General features: G+C 40.4%; 1 non-coding gene across 1 annotated transcript; it reads right to left on the minus strand.

Moving 5' to 3' along the window:
• Nucleotides 1-16,996: 16,996 nt before the first annotated feature.
• TRNAK-CUU (transfer RNA lysine (anticodon CUU)) lies at nucleotides 16,997-17,069 on the minus strand. The gene has a single exon. It is a non-coding gene; the product is annotated as a tRNA-Lys (tRNA).
• Nucleotides 17,070-17,467: the final 398 nt, after the last annotated feature.

The following is a 17,467-nucleotide window of genomic DNA, read 5'->3' on the forward strand; positions in this document are numbered from 1 at the left end:
CTCTCAAGTGATTGGTGTATTCATTCATACCTCATTAAAGATTTACTGGTGTTTAATTCCAAGCAAACTCAAATATGAGATCTATCCGGGAAAAGAAGTAAACTTTTAATAATATCTACTCATCTGTTTATTTTTAATATAGTATATCCAGTAACACTTTTGTAGTGAAGTGTTTGTCACTCAGACTGGAATGTTGTTCATAGTTTATTAAAGATTTATTGCTGTTTCATCCCTGAGGAGCCCTCGCACGATGTGCATTATATGATTGTAAAGAGCGCGCAGTAACCACAGAAAATACCCCTGTTCATTAGTATAGTACTGTGTGATTTTAAACTATGACACTAACTTTAGGACATGGCATTTACTCACTGAAAATGGGATAAATGCTTTTCATATTCTATTACATTTTCCAAGGAATCTCATTGCTGAGCATTGCTGAGCCTGGTGCTACCGACTGAAGATTCACTACTCTCATTCATTTTGGATAGAGTACCGAGGCAGCAGGGTGGCTAATGTCACACAAGAAAATCTGGTTTGCTTGTAGTACTCTAACTGCATGGATGACATTCAAAGAAAAAAAAATTGTCAGTATGCAGGAGTTTTCATTAATTTCTTTTAAAATAAAAAGAGTGTAAGTCAGTGAAAAGTCAGACCAGCGTTGCACTGCATATTTCATTAAATATGGCAGATAAAGATGTTTCCTGCTCTCATCTGCCTTATTTGAATCTTTACCTACACAGAAGGCTATGCAGTATTTCTGTATGTTTAATATCCAAAGGAAGAATTAATAGATCCCTAGATACTTCTGTGACTGTGAGAAACAGTGTCCTTCAACGACAACAAATAATGTTTGCCCTTCAATTTTTAGCTTTTTTCCCCCCTGTAACCCATTTTAGCTGCGAACCTTTGTAGGTTTATGCTGATTTGATGCTTCTTCTCCGCTATCACGTATTAATTTCCAAAGCACTTAGCAATTCAGTCTTCTGGCAGATCACTATATTCTGAAGACTCAAGCTTTAAAAGGAAGGGAAAAAAAAAAAAAAAAGGTCAAAAAAAAAAATCTAAGCATCAAAAGTTTAGACTGAAAAAAGCAATTTTACACTGTTTAGCAGTCTATAAAAATACGAGTAAGCAGGTATCGTAAATCACTAATAGAATACCAAAACTTTTCAGAACATTGTGGAACTAGGCTAAAAAGTGTGCAGACATAACTCCTAACAAATCTTTCAAAGCAACATCAATTAATCTTAATTTTTGCTGTAACATTTATCAGAATTAACGCACGAGAGATTATATATGTGAGCTATTTATATGATAATGAAATTGTATAAAATCTGCACTGTGCATGAATCAAGCATTTCTGTTTGCTTCCTTTCTTGCTGTGTTTATTTTTGCAATATCGTAATTTATTTTCGTGTGCCATATTTACGAATTAGGAAGAGCAATATAGAGAAGATTTTACCCATAAAAGGCACCATGCCATTAAGACTTTTATAGCTCCCAGTGTAACTACACATCAGCCGAACTAGCGTAGGTAAGTGATAATCTACCTCATTCTCCTTTTTTGTTTGTTGTCATCTGTAAAATGGGGTTTTACCTCTGTCTGTGACTATCGCATCCGAGAGAAATTATGATGAAAAATTTCATAATGACTTTCAGATATCAGCTTTCAGGTATTATACCAATGACTATGCCTATTATAATCTTGCTCTCTACAACTACCTGAAGGGGGGTTGTAGTGAGGCAGAGGTTGGTCTCTTCTCCCAGGCAACCAGTACCAGAACAAGAGGGCACAGTCTCAGGCTGCGTCAGGGGAGGTTTAGGCTGGAGGTTAGGAGGTTTTACACAGAGAGAGTGATTGCCTGTTGGGATGGGCTGCCTGAGGAGGTGGCGGGGTTGCCATCGCTGGGGGTGTTCAAGGCAAGGCTTGACAGGATGCTTGGTTGCATGGTCTAGTTGATTGGGTAGTGTTGGATGATAGGTTGGACATGATGATCTCGAAAGTCTCTTCCAACCTGGTCTATTCTATTCTATTCTATTCTATTCTATTCTATTCTATTCTATTCTATTCTATTCTATTCTATTCTATAAGACTAGATGAGTAAAGCACTATTTCACAAGTGCTTTACTTTTTTTTTTTTACTTTTTTTTTTTCTTTTCTTTTCTTTTTTTAAATGTTCTATATAAGTTATCCTAAAGGAAAACTTCCCTGTTTCAAGAGTGTTTATGCCCTTTTCTATTATGCTTTTTTCTATATTATGCCCTTTTCAGTTCTGGGCCCCTCAGTTTAGGAAAGATGTAGAGTTGCTGGAATGTGGCCAGAGAAGGGCAACAAAGCTGGGGAGGGGTTTGGAGCACAAGCCCTGTGAGGAGAGACTGAGGGAGCTGGGGTTGCCTAGCCTGGAGAAGAGTAGGCTCAGGGGACACCTTATCACTCTCTACCTGAAGGGAGGTTGCAGCCAGGTGGGGGTTGGTCTCTTCTCTTGGGCAGCCAACACCAGAGCAAGAGGTCACAGTCTCAAGCTGAGCCAGGGGAGGTTTAGACTGAATGTTAGGTATAAATTCTTTGCAGAAAGAGTGATTTGCCATTGGAATGTGCTGCCCAGGGAGGTAGTGGAGTCACCGTGACTGAGGGAGTTTAAGGAGAGACTGGATGAGGAGCTTGTTGCCATGGTTTACTTCATTAGATGGTGTTGGATGATAGCTTTGACTCGATGATCTCAAAGGTCTTTTCCAATCTGGTTAATTCAATTCAATTCAATTCAATTCAATTCAATTCAATTCAATTCAATTCAATTCAAGTCTAGTCTAGTCTAGTCTAGTCTAGTCTATTCACACTCAGATTTTGCTTCACACTGAAGCAGGGGCATCAACTACATGAAAACTGCATTACGGAGTTGGTTGATAAGGTTATTAACATAATCTCGTGAAAGATGAGTTATTTGTACTTATTTTGGTTGTCTTAACAATTTCTAAGGAAGTTGTAAAATAGGTTAAACAAATTAAAATAAAGCAGGACATGCCAGAACAAGCTCCATATTCATTACCTGGGCAACTGGTAAATCTGGCTGGTGACAAATGAGGCAATCAGAAAAACTTCATTAGTGCTGCTAATTTTAATGATATTTTCATTCTGTTGCTGTCTTCTTCATGAGATTGTGGTAATCATCAGACAAATAGCCACCCCTGAGTGTGAGAATGCAATTTTGGTCCCTTCTTTTCCCTATTATTATTATTAATTATTAGTCTTTATTAATTATCACAAAAATTACATTTTCCATGTCATGCTTGCAAAGTCAACGGAATGGCTTCCATACAGTCACAGAAATGGCACTGTTATTGGCTAATCAAACAGCATCAGACTGGCACCAATTCACAGAACATTCACAGTAGGAAAGAATTTAGAGTAAGTGCTCTTTTTTTTCCACTCATACAGATCTATGAAATATTTGCCTTAGTGGCTCTCTTAACAGGTCACCTTCTTTTTCCCATGTGCCCCTTTCCAACTTCCCAGACAGTCATATACAGAAGCAGTTTCTAAGCTATTACTTCAGTAGAATAAACAGAGTGAAAATATTTAAATAGGGGGTCACTGCATGACTTTGTAACTGTGTAAAAAATATTGATGACTCAGGTTTGTCATGGCTGAGTAAATTATATCAATATTACCTGTGAAACTGGTGCACTATAAATGCATTTGATCCACACAAACCATAATAAAACATAACAATTTCTTTATAATTGAGCTCATAAGGACAATCTTGGCAAGTACAGTTAAAATTCCCAACTCACTGAAGATAGCAAAAACATAAATACTTAGAATTTTAATATTTTAAACTTTGTAACTTTTAATTGAGGAAAAACATTACCTATAGCAATAGAATAGAATAGAATAGAATAGACCAGGTTGGAAGAGACCTTCAAGATCATCGTGTCCAACCTATCATCCAACACCACCCAACCAACTAAACCATGCAACCAAGCACCCTGTCAAGTCTACTCCTGAACACCTCCAATGATGGAGACTCCACCACCTCCTCGGGCAGCCCATTCCAGTGGTAACACCTAGATACATGATAAGAAAGATTCAAAAGATTTGTGGTGTGGTAAGTCTTTTCCTTCTCTTTATCTGCTTCCACAGTTTTATGTTTGTGAAGAATATGTGATCTGGATTGATATCATTTAGGTTTGTCCTGATCCGAAATTACATAGCTACATGAATATCTTAAAACAGAACAAAGATAAGCATAATGTTCTTACTTCTGCTGGTGTTCTCATACTAAAGTGGCAGTATATCCTGAAACACCCAAACTGTCCTTTTTGTCTTCACCAACACTTGACAAAGGAGTGTCCTCATAATAAAGTCACACATTACGGAATCATGGAATCATAGAATTATGTTTGCAAAGAAATATAAAAGCATCAAACCCATCTGACAACCTAGCACTGCCAAATCCACCACTAAACCATGTCCTTAAGTGTCACATCTACATGTCTCCAGGGGTGGCGACTAGAATAGAATAGAATAGAATAGAATAGAATAGAATAGAATAGAATAGAATAGAATAGACCAGGTTGGAAGAGACCTTCGAGATCATCGTGTCCAACCCATCATCCAACACCACCTAATCAACTAAACCATGCAACCAAGCTCCCTATCAAGTATACTCCCTAGGGCAGCCTGTTCTGATGCCTGATAATCTTTTCAGTGAAGAAATATTTCCTAATATCTAATATAAACTTCCTCAGATGCAACTTGAGGCCATTTCCTCTTGTCCTATTGCTTGCTACTTGGGAAAAGAGACTAACACCTTTATATTGGTGTCAGGCTTCAGCCTGATTTATTTACTTATTTATTTATTTAAATTTATTGACTTTTTTGTGGTCTCTGACACAATCAGAGGTCAACTCTACCAGAACTGGATAGTACGAATAAAGAAAATGAATAAAGAACACACTTCCTTGTATATTTTGTGATTTCAAGGTCTGATGTAGGTATTTCTTATCAATTAAATGAAGCTACATCTAAACACAAGAGCTTCGTAGTCTGCAGTCCCCAAGCTGTAGAAAATTAGGAAGCAGAAATGAAAACGGTCTTATGCTACTAATATAACTAGATGATCAGCCTTAGTGTATTGAGTTTTGGTTGAAATGTTTTCATTGTTTTTTTGTTAATACAAGAAATAGTAAACAGTGTTCCTGGGAGACTGAATATTTGAATATTTATGAATATGGGATCAATGATTAAGATAAAGGCATCTCTTTGATGATCACAGACTGCTCTCTTCGGGTAAAATAATAAAACAAAATAATGCTGCAACATAAAATGTCAGAGCTTGCTGAAGGTCAGCAAATGTGCTGCAGGCATTGAATTTGATAGTGGCATCTGTCCACAGGGCAGAGCACTTCCAAACAGAATTAAAAAGACTGACATTATACCATGGGGCATATGTGTGATAATACTGCATATGTTCATTAATGTTAAATAATGTTTTCATAGATCTTTAAGAGTGAAATACTAACAAATTTAATTTCATGCTGGTATGATAGCTTAATATTCTTGGGAATACAGGGGGAAACATTTGAATATTGTTCAGGGAAATTATTCTAAAATTATAAGTGAATGATGTCCAGGTCTAATCTTGCTTCTGCACTTCTGAAAAGAAAAAAACACCTGGTTTGTTTTTGTCCTGACGTTTCCATAGGCTAAATAACTGTAGATGGGCTGATGTTTCATTTTAAAGTTTGACTCCCATGCAATTATACCAAAGAGTAAATAGAGAGATCTGCAAGAAAGTTATACTTTTTATTAGCCTGGCACAAAGATTTGCCCCCCCCAAAATATGTATTATTAGTATTTTAAAGAGCTATATTCTGGACTTTGTTTTATTTTACTTTCAGAATTAAATATGGGAAACTCCATGGGATTCTACTGAATGTAGTTTGATTTACAACTGAGAATGATTAGCCAGCTTTAGTACTTTGTCTTTTTAAAATCTGTGGAAGAAGTGTTTCACCATGAGGGTGGTGAGACACTGGAACAGGTTACCCAGGGAGGTGGTAGAAGCCCGATCCCTCAAGGTTTTTAAGGCCAGGCTAGATATGGCTCTAGGCAACCTTATCTAGTGTGAGGTGTCCCTGCCCATGGTAGGGGGGTTGGAACTAGGTGATCCTTGAGGTCCCTTTCAGTCTTAACAGTTCTATGATTCTATGTTCCTGCTCATTCTTTACACTGTGCAACATCCCTTTTGTCACTGTTTAAGGTTTTCAGGGCAAAAAAATACCCAGGACAGAATTTAGATTACCTCCCTCTTCCTTCTCCCTCTCCCACTCAGGGAAAAGATAGGCAGGGGAAGCAGAAGGGTAAACAGAAGACTCACATAGAATTGGAAGTTAAGAATGCAATTTCTACCAAAAAAAAAAATAAATAAAAGGTATTTAGGGAAAAGGGATGTACAGAGAAATTGAAGGGACAGTGTATACAGATTTATACAAAACCCAGTCTCAGATGGCAATGAATTTCCTGGATGGAGGCCTGAGCATGTGGAAATATGCCCAACTCTGGCAAACATCTCCCTGCCAGGCAGGAATGCAAAAGGCAAGAGAGACTGGAACTTCCTGGCCCCTTAAATAGAGGATAGGCAGGAAAGGGGAGGGAATAAAATGACCTGGTCACTCTTACTGGGGATTGGGTGACCTCTACCTGCCTACCTGTTAACCCTTAAACCTCAACACCTTTGCTCGGTCCTTCATTTTTGTCTCACTTATTATTTCATTGGTTACTACAAAAATAAAAAGTTTAAAGCCATCTATGAAACTTCAAGTTGTTTGTATGCAAAAAAAGAGTCTTCAGGTCATTTTCCCACATCATCTGCCCCTTGAATGGATTGATGCACATCAGGAACAGGCTGTGCTGCATTCTGTTGATCACCACAGTTTTTTGCATGCTATTTGCGAACTTATTCTGGGCAATGAATTATGAATTATCTTGTAGAGAATTGCAGTACCTGCTAGTGTGGTAACCAAGTATTCCTCAAACAATAATGAATGTATTTTCATAGTAATCCTGTAAAATATTTGGCTATATTCCCCATCTTATGGATGGGTAGTTGAAGCAGAGAAAAGCCACAAGTTTCTAATTTGGGGTGGTTTATTTCATATACTGACAACACATGTTTTTACAACATCTGATGCAGTGCAACTTGTCATGTGTTCAAGGTACAGCAGTTGTGGATTTCTGTTGTGGCATGAACCTAGCAATTTTGCAAATCTGCTAACAGGTGAAATGTGTTGAGATGTATCAGGGTATTTTTGTTTTGTTTGTTTGTTTTTCTGTCTAATTGTGTGATTTTGTTCTCCTAGAGGGGTAGACATAACACTACGGGGGAAAAAAGAGTTAACGTGAACTCATGAAATTCAACAAGACCAAGTGCAGGGTCCTGCATCTGGGTCGAGGCAATCCCAGGCACAAATACAGGCTGGGCAGTGACTGGCTGGAAAGCAGCCCGGAGGAGAGAGACCTGGGTGTGCTGGTGGACAAGAAGCTCAACATGAGCTCTCAATGTGCACTTGCAGCCCAGAAAGCCAATCAGATCCTGGGCTGCATCAAGAGAAGTGTGGCCAGCAGGTCAAGGGAGGTGATTCTCCCCCTCTACTCAGCTCTGGTGAGACCCCACCTGGAGTACTGTGTCCAGTTCTGGAGCCCCTATTACAAGAGGGATATGGATGTGCTGGAATGTGTCCAGAGAAGGACCATGAGGCTGGAGCACCTCTCCTATGAGGACAGACTGAAAGAGTTGGGGCTGTTCAGTCTGGAGAAGAGAAGGCTCCCAGGTGACCTAATTGTGGCCTTGCAGTGTCTGAAGGGGGCCTCCAAGAAGGCTGGGGAGGGACTTCTCAGGATATCAGGGAGTGATAGGACTAGGGGGAATGGAATGAAGCTGGAGGTGGGTAGGTTCAGGCTGGAGGTGAGGAGGAAGTTCTTCACCATGAGAGTGGTAAAGCCCTGGAATGGGTTGTCCAGTGGGGTGGTTGAGGCCCTGTCCCTGGAGGTGTTTAAGACCAGGCTGGATGAGGCTCTGGCCAGCCTGATCTAGTGTGGGGTGTCCCTGTCCATGGCAGGGGGCTTGGAACTAGATGATCCTTGTGGTCCCTTCCAACCCTGACTGATTCTATGATTTTGTGCAACAGCAAAACCTTTCTGAACAAATATTTTCTGTCATTTCCATTCTCCTTGATGCATCGATGGATTATTCTTTCTATCAAAAAGCAAAATATTCCATTATAAGCCAACAGAGGTATTTTATAAATACACTGTGAAAACACTTGGTATGCTACACACGTCAGTCATAAACACATACCCAACCAGCCGGAAATGTGGCAACACTAAATAAGAAAGGTGATAAATAGCTAAGTTCTTAATCGTAACTTCTGTGTAGCTTTTCCTTAAGTCTTCATTCTGTACTGATGGTATTAAAGCTGCAGATGTTGAAACAGGCACATTATTATTTTCTCTCTCTTTCTTTAATAAAAATATATAATTCATTGATCCATGACTTTTAGGTCAGTTGTGCCCAGCAATATAGGTTGGATATTAGGAAACATTTTTTCCACAGAAAATGTTATCGAGTACTAAAACAGGGTGCCCAGGGAAGTGGTGGAGTCACCACCCTTGAATGTATTTAAAAGATGTGTACCCAGGTGGCCAAGGCCAATGGCATCCTGGCCTGGATTAGGAACAGTGTGGCCAGCAGGAGCAGGGAGGTCATTCTGCCCCTGGAGACAGGACTGCTTAGGCCACACCTTGAGTCCTGTGTCCAGTTCTGGGCCCCTCAGTTTAGGAAAGATGTTGAGTTTCTGGAACTTGTCCAGAGAAGGGCAACAAAGTTGGTGAGGGGTTTTGAGCACAAGCCCTATGAGGAGAGGCTGAGGGAGCTGGGGTTGCTTAGCCTGGAGAAGAGGAGGGTCAGGGGAGACCTTCTTGCTCTCTACAACTACCTGAAGGGAGGTTGTAGCCAGGTGGGGGTTGGTCTCTTCTCCAGATGGCCATCACCAGAACAAGAGGACACAGTCTCAAGCTGCATCAGGGGAGGTTTAGGCTGGATGTTAGGAAGAAATTCTTCCCAGAAAGAATGATTGGCCATTGGAATGTGCTGCCCAGGGAGATGGTGGAGTCACCATCACTGGAGGTGCTTAGGAAGAGACTGGATGGAGTGCTTTGTGCCATGGTTTAGTTGATTAGATAGTGTTGGATGATAAGTTGGACTTGATGATCTCGAAGGTCTTTTCCAGCCTAGCTAATTCTATTCTATTCTGTAAGATGGTGAGCCCTACATGAGCAGTTAGACTTGATGATCTCAAAGATTTCTTCCAACCTCAACAGTCCTATAGTTCTACAATTCTACAGAGCTGCCCTGCATACTTACTAATGTTAATCAGAGGATGCTTAATAATTTGTACAGTCAGTATTTTATTTCACATTTTGTCCTTTCCATTAATAATTCCTGTAGTTTCTTCTATGTTCTTCGTGCTTTTGAGCAGACCCATGCAGCCCATTCAATGGTGGAGACAGATGAAAGAGGGTCCAGGGCAGGGGAATAAATGGAGGTTCCTGAATTTAGACAGAGTGAATGGTTCCAATAAGAATACTTGTCTTTTGTTTATCTTTTTCTCCCTGTTCAGTTTTGCTGAAGTGGTGACTCATGAGAGTAAATGTTATTTGCTGCTTCGTGAGAAAAGCAGCATTAGTATTTTAATATTATACTCTTCTCATGATCGAAACCGAAAAAGCAATTGTGCATAATCTCCTAGGTAAGAGAATCAATGCTCTGCAGAGGATAAATATGACAGCTTGCAGCATTATACACAAATGCTTGAGAAGGTGACATGAAAGATACACAAGAAATACGAGAACTTCCTTTTCCAGGCAAAGACAGAAACCAGGAGTTGTTGTGGGTTTATGAGGAGTATTAAAGCTTTACTTATAAAATCTTTACTCAGAATTCAAAGGGAATTGTAATCTCTTTTTCACTTGCTAGTGGCATCCTAGTTTCCCCAAAGAGCAACAATTCAGTCTGAGACAATTTAGATATTGTGCAAAACCCAGTAGTGATAATAAGTCACCACCAAATAAATAGTCAGTATACTCATGTCTATCCAGATGCATACATACGGCTTCTGGGATAATCCCTAGGCATGCTATTTCCTCAGAAGCATCAAATTTTCCAGTGAGACCATCCTGGTGCAAGATTCAGGTGAACAGATGCCACAAGACAGCATCCTAGGTTTTCAGTTTCATGACAAAATGTTTAATTGGATGAGGCAGTCAGAACACCTTATTTCCTTGCATTTATGATTACACTAACTGGTATGTCTCACAGCTCTGTAGAGAAGCCAGTAAGTGCTGAATATGTGACTTCTTTATCTTTTGGAGGACTTAAAAGATGCTGCAGAACCATTTTCTGACATGTCTTAGCAGACTGAGAAATGAATGGATAGAACAGCCTAGGGCAGACTTGTCTAGTTAAAACTTATCACAGAATCACCAAGGTTGGAAAAGACCTCAAAGATCACCAAGTCCAACCTGTCACCACAAACCTCATGACTAAACCATGGCACCAAGTGCCATGTTCAATCACTTTTTGAACACCTCCAGGGATGGTGACTCCACCACCTCCCTGGGCAGCCCATTCCAATGGCTAACAACTCTCTCTGTGAAGAACCTTCTCACCTCGAGCCTAAACTTCCCCTGGCACAGCTTATGGAGCTGATAGTCTGTATTTGATGTGAAATCATCACTTAGAATAGAATAGAATAGAATTAACCAGGTTGGAAGAGACCTTCGAGATCATCGTGTCCAACCTATCATCCGACACCACCTAATCAACTAAATCATACAACCAAGCATCCTGTCAAGCCTCGCCCTGAACACCCCCAGCGTCGGCGACCCCACCACCTCCTCAGGCAGCCCATTCCAATGGGCAATCACTCTCTCTGTGTAAAACTTCCTCCTAACCTCCAGCCTAAACCTCCCCTGACGCAGCCTGAGACTGTGTCCTCTTGTTCTGGTACTGGTTGCCTGGGAGAAGAGACCAACCTCTGCCTGTCTACAACCCCCCCTCAGGTAGTTGTAGAGAGTAATAAGGTCACCCCTGAGTCTCCTCTTCTCCAGACTAAGCAACCCCAGCTCCCTCAATCTCTCCTCATAGGGCTTGTGCTCCAAGCCCCTCACCAACCTTGTTGCCCTTTTCTGGACACGCTCCAGCAAGTCAACATCCTTCCTAAACTGAGGGGCCCAGAACTGGACACAGTACTCAAGGTGCGGCCTAACCAGTGCAGTGTACAGGGGCAGAATGACCTCCCTGCTCCTGCTGGCCACACTGTTCCTGATGCAGGCCAGGATGCCACTGGCTCTCCTGGCTGCCTGGGCGCACTGCAGGCTCATGTTCAGTCTACCATCAACCAGCACCCCCAGGTCTCTCTCAGCCTGACTGCTCTCCAGCCACTCTGACCCCAGCTTGTAACTCTGCATGGGGTTGCTGCGGCCAATGTGCAGAACCCGGCACTTCGATGTGTTAAATCTCATGCCATTGGACTCTGCCCATCTGTCCAGCCTGTCGAGGTCCCTCTGCAGAGCCTCTCTACCCTCCAGCAGATCAACTCCTGCCCCCAGCTTGGTGTCATCAGCAAATTTACTGATGATGGACTCGATGCCCTCATCCAGATCATCAATAAAGATGTTAAAGAGCATGGGGCCCAGCACTGATCCTTGAGGCACACCACTGGTGACTGGCTGCCAGCTGGATGTGGCACCATTCACCACCACTCTCTGGGCTCGGCCCTCCAGCCAGTTCCTAACCCATCGCAGTGTGCTCCCATCCAAGCCATGGGCTGACAGCTTAGCCAGGAGCTTGCTGTGGGGGACGGTGTCAAAGGCTTTGCTGAGGTCCAGGTAGACTACATCCACAGCCTGCCCTGCATCCACCAGACGGGTCACCTGATCATAGAAGGAGATCAGGTTGGTCAGAGCACATGTCACATGTCACATGTCACATGTCACAGAAAATCATATAATATTCTCCACATGTTCATTTTAGAGTTTCCTTGCAGAAATTTAGGGAGAAGGTCATTTGAAAGTCTACCTTTGTGTGACCTTCATCAACAACACAAGAACAAGTCTTTTGAGTCTTGCCTGAGACTTCAATGACAAATGAGTCGCTCAAGTTTTAATATATTTGTAAACGAGTTTTGGTTTAGTGTTGTCTGTTGATACAGGCAAAACCTCTGTAAAATATAATTTAATATTATTTCATTGGATATCCTGGAATTTCTTTTTAATTTTTTTTTTCCAGACATATGTCAAAGGATCAATGAATTTAAATAAAATATTCTATACATGCTGCCTCTGAGCAATATGTTAAAATTACTATGAGCTGCTCAGCCATTCTGTAGGAGAAAAAAACACCTCCTTGAGAAATATAATTATTTTTTTTTCTTCTTATTTGTGGGCCAAGCAATCCACTGATTCGAAAACTGTGGAGCTAAGTCAGCAGTACATTTATTTAAATATGTGCTTACTTCTCTATCTCTTCAATAAGGCCATAATGCTATTTATTGCTTTAAAGGTGTTTTGCTTTAAAGGTGTTTTGCTTTTACTGTAAGCTCCACTGATTTTATCATAAGTGTCATAAAATTAAATGTATCCTAGATGAGCTCCTATATATACAGAGCAACTGGAGAATTTAGATAAGAATTAAGATATGATAAGAAAGAAGGAAACAATTGTAATGACTGAAAAAATATCTTGATTCTGTAGGGGTTTTCAGTATTAATGCTCCATTTGCTTAAGCCAAGAATGGAGCATAAAAGTGAGAGCAGAAAAGAGGAAGGTGAAGAAAGATAGCATTGTCTACAAATATGAGTAGCTAAAAATGCAACAGACAAAGAAAACATAGAAGGGCTCATGGAGGACAAGAACACAGTGATTCTGGGGAAGAAGATTTTCCTGCTGACTGGAAAGAGTAAGCTATCCCAGGGGACTTCAGTATAGGTAACTAGTGTTTCATTCCATTTAGTACAATTTTGTTGACATCTTCACATTGCTTTCATTTAAGATGTTAATTTATTCCCTTGCATCTACATTAACCTGAAGATTCTCATTGGCATATAGCAATGTTTTGCACCCAAGAAATAAATTCCCTTGGGTAAGTTTCCAATCAGTGTGACCCTATTACACTTTTCTATGACCTTAACTGTTTGAAAATGTTGACGGTTTTCTATGTAAGATATATTTATGTAGCTGAAGATGATACTTGGACACACAGAATATTTGCCTGAAGGTAGAGCTCATATTAAAATAAACATACAGTTAGAGCAAATTACATTAATTTATTTCATCAGTAGATAAATGTGCATTTCCTTGAAGTCAAGGTCATTGAAATATTTGGCTTGTGCCCTAGAGGTCATAGGCAAATTGGAGCTCTGAGACTGAAGGCTGGCTGCTAGTACTGTATAATTATGGGAAAAGGTGTTGTTAGTCTAGTCAAGTCCTTTGACTCTGCTTGTGAGCAACAATATGGAAAAACGCTGCAGACTACCTAGGAGTGGTCTTCCGCTTCAAAGTAATTTCTACAAACTACTGTAGTTAAGTCCAACTCATGACCTGAAACACAAGCATATTCATCTCTTTTTTTGTCCATCTCCAGATGCAGGTGTTTGTGTGTATGTATTCAGAGGAACTATTGGGATTATCTAGTCTTGAATTTCTCCTAAGCCAAAAGACCTGCAGCAGTCAAGCCACGTTACTTTGAGTCATATCATAGTGTTTATAAACACAAAATCAGATAGTTTAAATGAATAATGGAGGATCTGTCCTAGCGTTTTATTACAATACTTTGTTGTATTTCTCTTGCAGTTGTTTCTGATGTCAGTGTTCAGTTGAGACTGATAGTATTCCTTACCTGGTTGAAAAAAAGGAGCCTTCTATTGACAGGACTACCTTGTTTTCTAGTCATTTTTAGGTTGTGAACAAGTGATATTTCATATTACCTTAAAAAAATGTTGGAAACTAACCTTCTCTATTCCTTCACTGTAATGCAGACCTTCTGTAAGTATCACAAAAGGGATCCATCAACTTGTACAATTGGAAAAGAATAACATTCCAATTTGTATAAACTTTGTGTATGCACTGCTTGCCAAGGATCACTGGAAGGGCAAAATCTATGACTGTGTCAACAAATAAACTTGTTTAAACAGTGGATTAGTTTAAAATAGGAATCCATACTTTCAAACTTTCAAATCCATACTTTCATACTTTTTTAGAAGACATGGTCTCCAGCTGCACCAGAGAAGGTTTAGGCTGGATGTTAGGAAGAAGTTCTTCACAGAAAGAGTGATTGGCCATTGGAATGGGCTGCCCAGGGAGGTGCTGGAGTCACCATTACTGGAGGTGTTTAGGAATAGACTGGATGGGGTGCTTGGTGCCGTGGTTTAGTTGATTAGATAGTGTTGGATGATAGGTTGAACTCAATCTCAAAGGTCTTTTCTATCCTGGTTAATTCCATTCCATTCCATTCCATTCCATTCCATTCCATCCCATCCCAACCCATTCTATTCTCTTCTATTCTATCCTATCCTATCCTATCCTATCCTATCCTATCCTATCCTATCCTATCCTATCCTATCCTATCCTATCCTATCCTATTCTAATGTAGAAGTGGGGGAAAAAAATTCTGCCAGCCAGATAATGGCAAAAGCTCATATGTTTTCCTTGCTACTGGGGTGATTTATGCCATCCAAGGATCTTGCCCATGCAGTTTCCCTCCTTACACAGAATTCTTGCTCCTTACACAGAATTCTTGAAACTTTAAGATTACTTCATGATTAACCAAATCAGACACTTAAAAATCACATCCATGTCACTGAATCACTAGACTCTGTCCTCGCGCAACATAAACTGCATAAACTTCATTTATCATGCAGTGAAAGTGCAAGTTCGTGAGTGCTGCTGACAGAATGGTAATATGTTTGAATGCAGCCATTCTCTCACCAAACAGTGGAGAAACCCTGGGGAAAAAAAAATAAATAGATTGAACATTTTCCATTTCAAACTGGTTTTATACACTTGACTCTCAGAATGCTGCAGGAGGGTGGAAACCCTTGGAATTTATGCTTATTGAGAACAGTATTACAGATGGGGTTTTTTAGAAGTCACAAATATGAGGGTTGTACATAACATGAAATTTATGCCTAAATTTCTAATGGACAATTCTCAGTCACAATAAATTAAGGTTGCTGAATTCATTCCTGATTCATGGAGTTCATCCTTTATCTTTTAATGTTTAGATTCATGAGGAGAAAAATATCTGTTTTTCTGTAGATATTAACCTAATTTAGCCAACTAGCCAGAAATTAATTTGTTAAGGTCATAAAGCCTTGAAAATGAACCAAGTATAGAATATTCCCATCTCATTTGCTTTTATGGCATAGGCCTGTAACTTTTAGTACTGCCAAATACTGTTTGAGAAAAATTAAACCATAATAAATGCATTATGTGCCTTTTAAACAGGTAATTCTTTCAGGATGGATGCTGAAGCCGATACATATTGTGCATCCTGGCATTTAAATTTTTTGATTTAATGGTTGGTTTTCTTGGGAAGGCACTTAACTGACCTTAATGTTGCCGTAGGTGATTACCTCCCTGTAATTTCTGACAGAAATTTCCTTGGGACATATACTGTTGACTCGGCACTGGGATAACAAAGCAGGGCTTTTATGAAGCTCACAGGAAGAACTGCTAATATGTAGAGTTACAAAGTGCAACATTCAGTGTTGGAGTACTTAGAATCATAGAATTTTCAGGATTGGAAGGGACCTCAAGGATCATCTAGTTCCAGCCCTGCTGCCATGGGCAGGGACACCTCATACTAGATCAGGTTGTTCACAGCCCCATCCAACCTGGTCTTAAAAACTTCCAGGTATGGGGCTTCTAGCACCTCCCTGGGCAACCTGTTCCAGTGTTTCACTGCTCTCATGGTGAAGAACTTCCTCCTGATATCCTACTGCTACTTAGTAAGAGGTCCCAAAAGTATGTATTTTTTTTTTATTCCTCTTTTCAAAAATTATTTTATTTTATTACTGTTCTGTCTCTTTCTTGAACATGCATATAAATATTCATCTTTTGCGTAGCTATATTCTTTTTTTTTCTGGTTATTCATCTTCAACAAAAAATCTCCTACATCTCTTTTGAGGGAAGGGTGATATCTTGCTGCAGATAGCAGCTGAAACCTGGCCTGAAGGAATTTTGAAATCACTTTATGATGAAGAACTAATAGCAATTTGAATAAAACTGATTCATGAAACAATGGGTGAGTTGTCATTCCTTCTCTTTGGGTAATTTAGAATTAGAAAGGCTGTTTTGTTTTGTTTTGCTTTGTTTTGCTTTCCTCACTGTAGCTGTTTGACGCTGTGCCTTTAAGGAAGGGGCACACTGGCTAAATGTTTGTAAAATATTTTGGTGTTCTAAACGAATTTCATTGGTAGAATTGTGGGAGGAGACATTGGACCCAGGGGAGTTGGGAACTTTCTCTCAGTCTTCCTTCCTTTGCTGTCCCTCTCGGCTGGATCTGCTTCTGGGCTTCTTGCCAAGAGATAAGCACTAACTCCCTCCCTGTAACAGGCCTGTCCGCTTCTTCCTCTGTCCTGCTAACCATCCTCGTCTCTTCTTCTACCTCTTTGGGGGAGAAGGGAGGTAGGGGGTGAAGGGGGGCACAGGGGGAAGCCCCCTCTGTGGGGGGTCTGGTTTCTGGTTGAGTTCATTTGCAGTATATTCCTGTATATATTGTAAAATACCTGTGTTTGTTGTGTTACATAGAATCTGTTTCCTTGTAAAATATACTCTCATTTCTCTGACTGGGTTTAGCTGTGGTCTTTTTCACAGTGGGGGAGGGAAAGCAGAGCCTTTCCTTTCAAACCACCACACTCCTTTTTTTTTTATTGGCGCCCAACGTGGGGCACAAACCCACGACCCTGAGATTAAGAGTCTCATGCTCTACCGACTGAGCTAGCTGGGATCTGTCACACTCACAGAATCACAGAATCATGGGGGTTGGAATAGACCTCTGGAGATAACCTACTCCAACCCCACTGCCTAAGCAGATTTACCTAGAGAGGGTTGTACAGGACAGCATCCAGGTGGGTTTTGAATGAGTCCAGTGATGGAGACACCTCCACTTCTGGCGAGCTTTTTCCAGTGTTCCATAAGAGTAATGAAGTTCTTCCTCATGTTTAGATGGAACCTCCTATATTCATGTCTGTGCCTATTACCTCTTGTCCTGTTACTGGGCACTAATGAAAAATGGCTGGCCTCGTACTCCTGACACCCACCCTTTAAGTATTTATAAATCTTCTCTATAGGCTTGAAAGCCCCAAGTCCCTCACCCTTTCTTCATAAGATAGATATAATAGTCCC

Source organism: Dryobates pubescens, chromosome 7 (assembly GCF_014839835.1).
Source record: "Dryobates pubescens isolate bDryPub1 chromosome 7, bDryPub1.pri, whole genome shotgun sequence".
NCBI lineage: Eukaryota > Metazoa > Chordata > Aves > Piciformes > Picidae > Dryobates > Dryobates pubescens.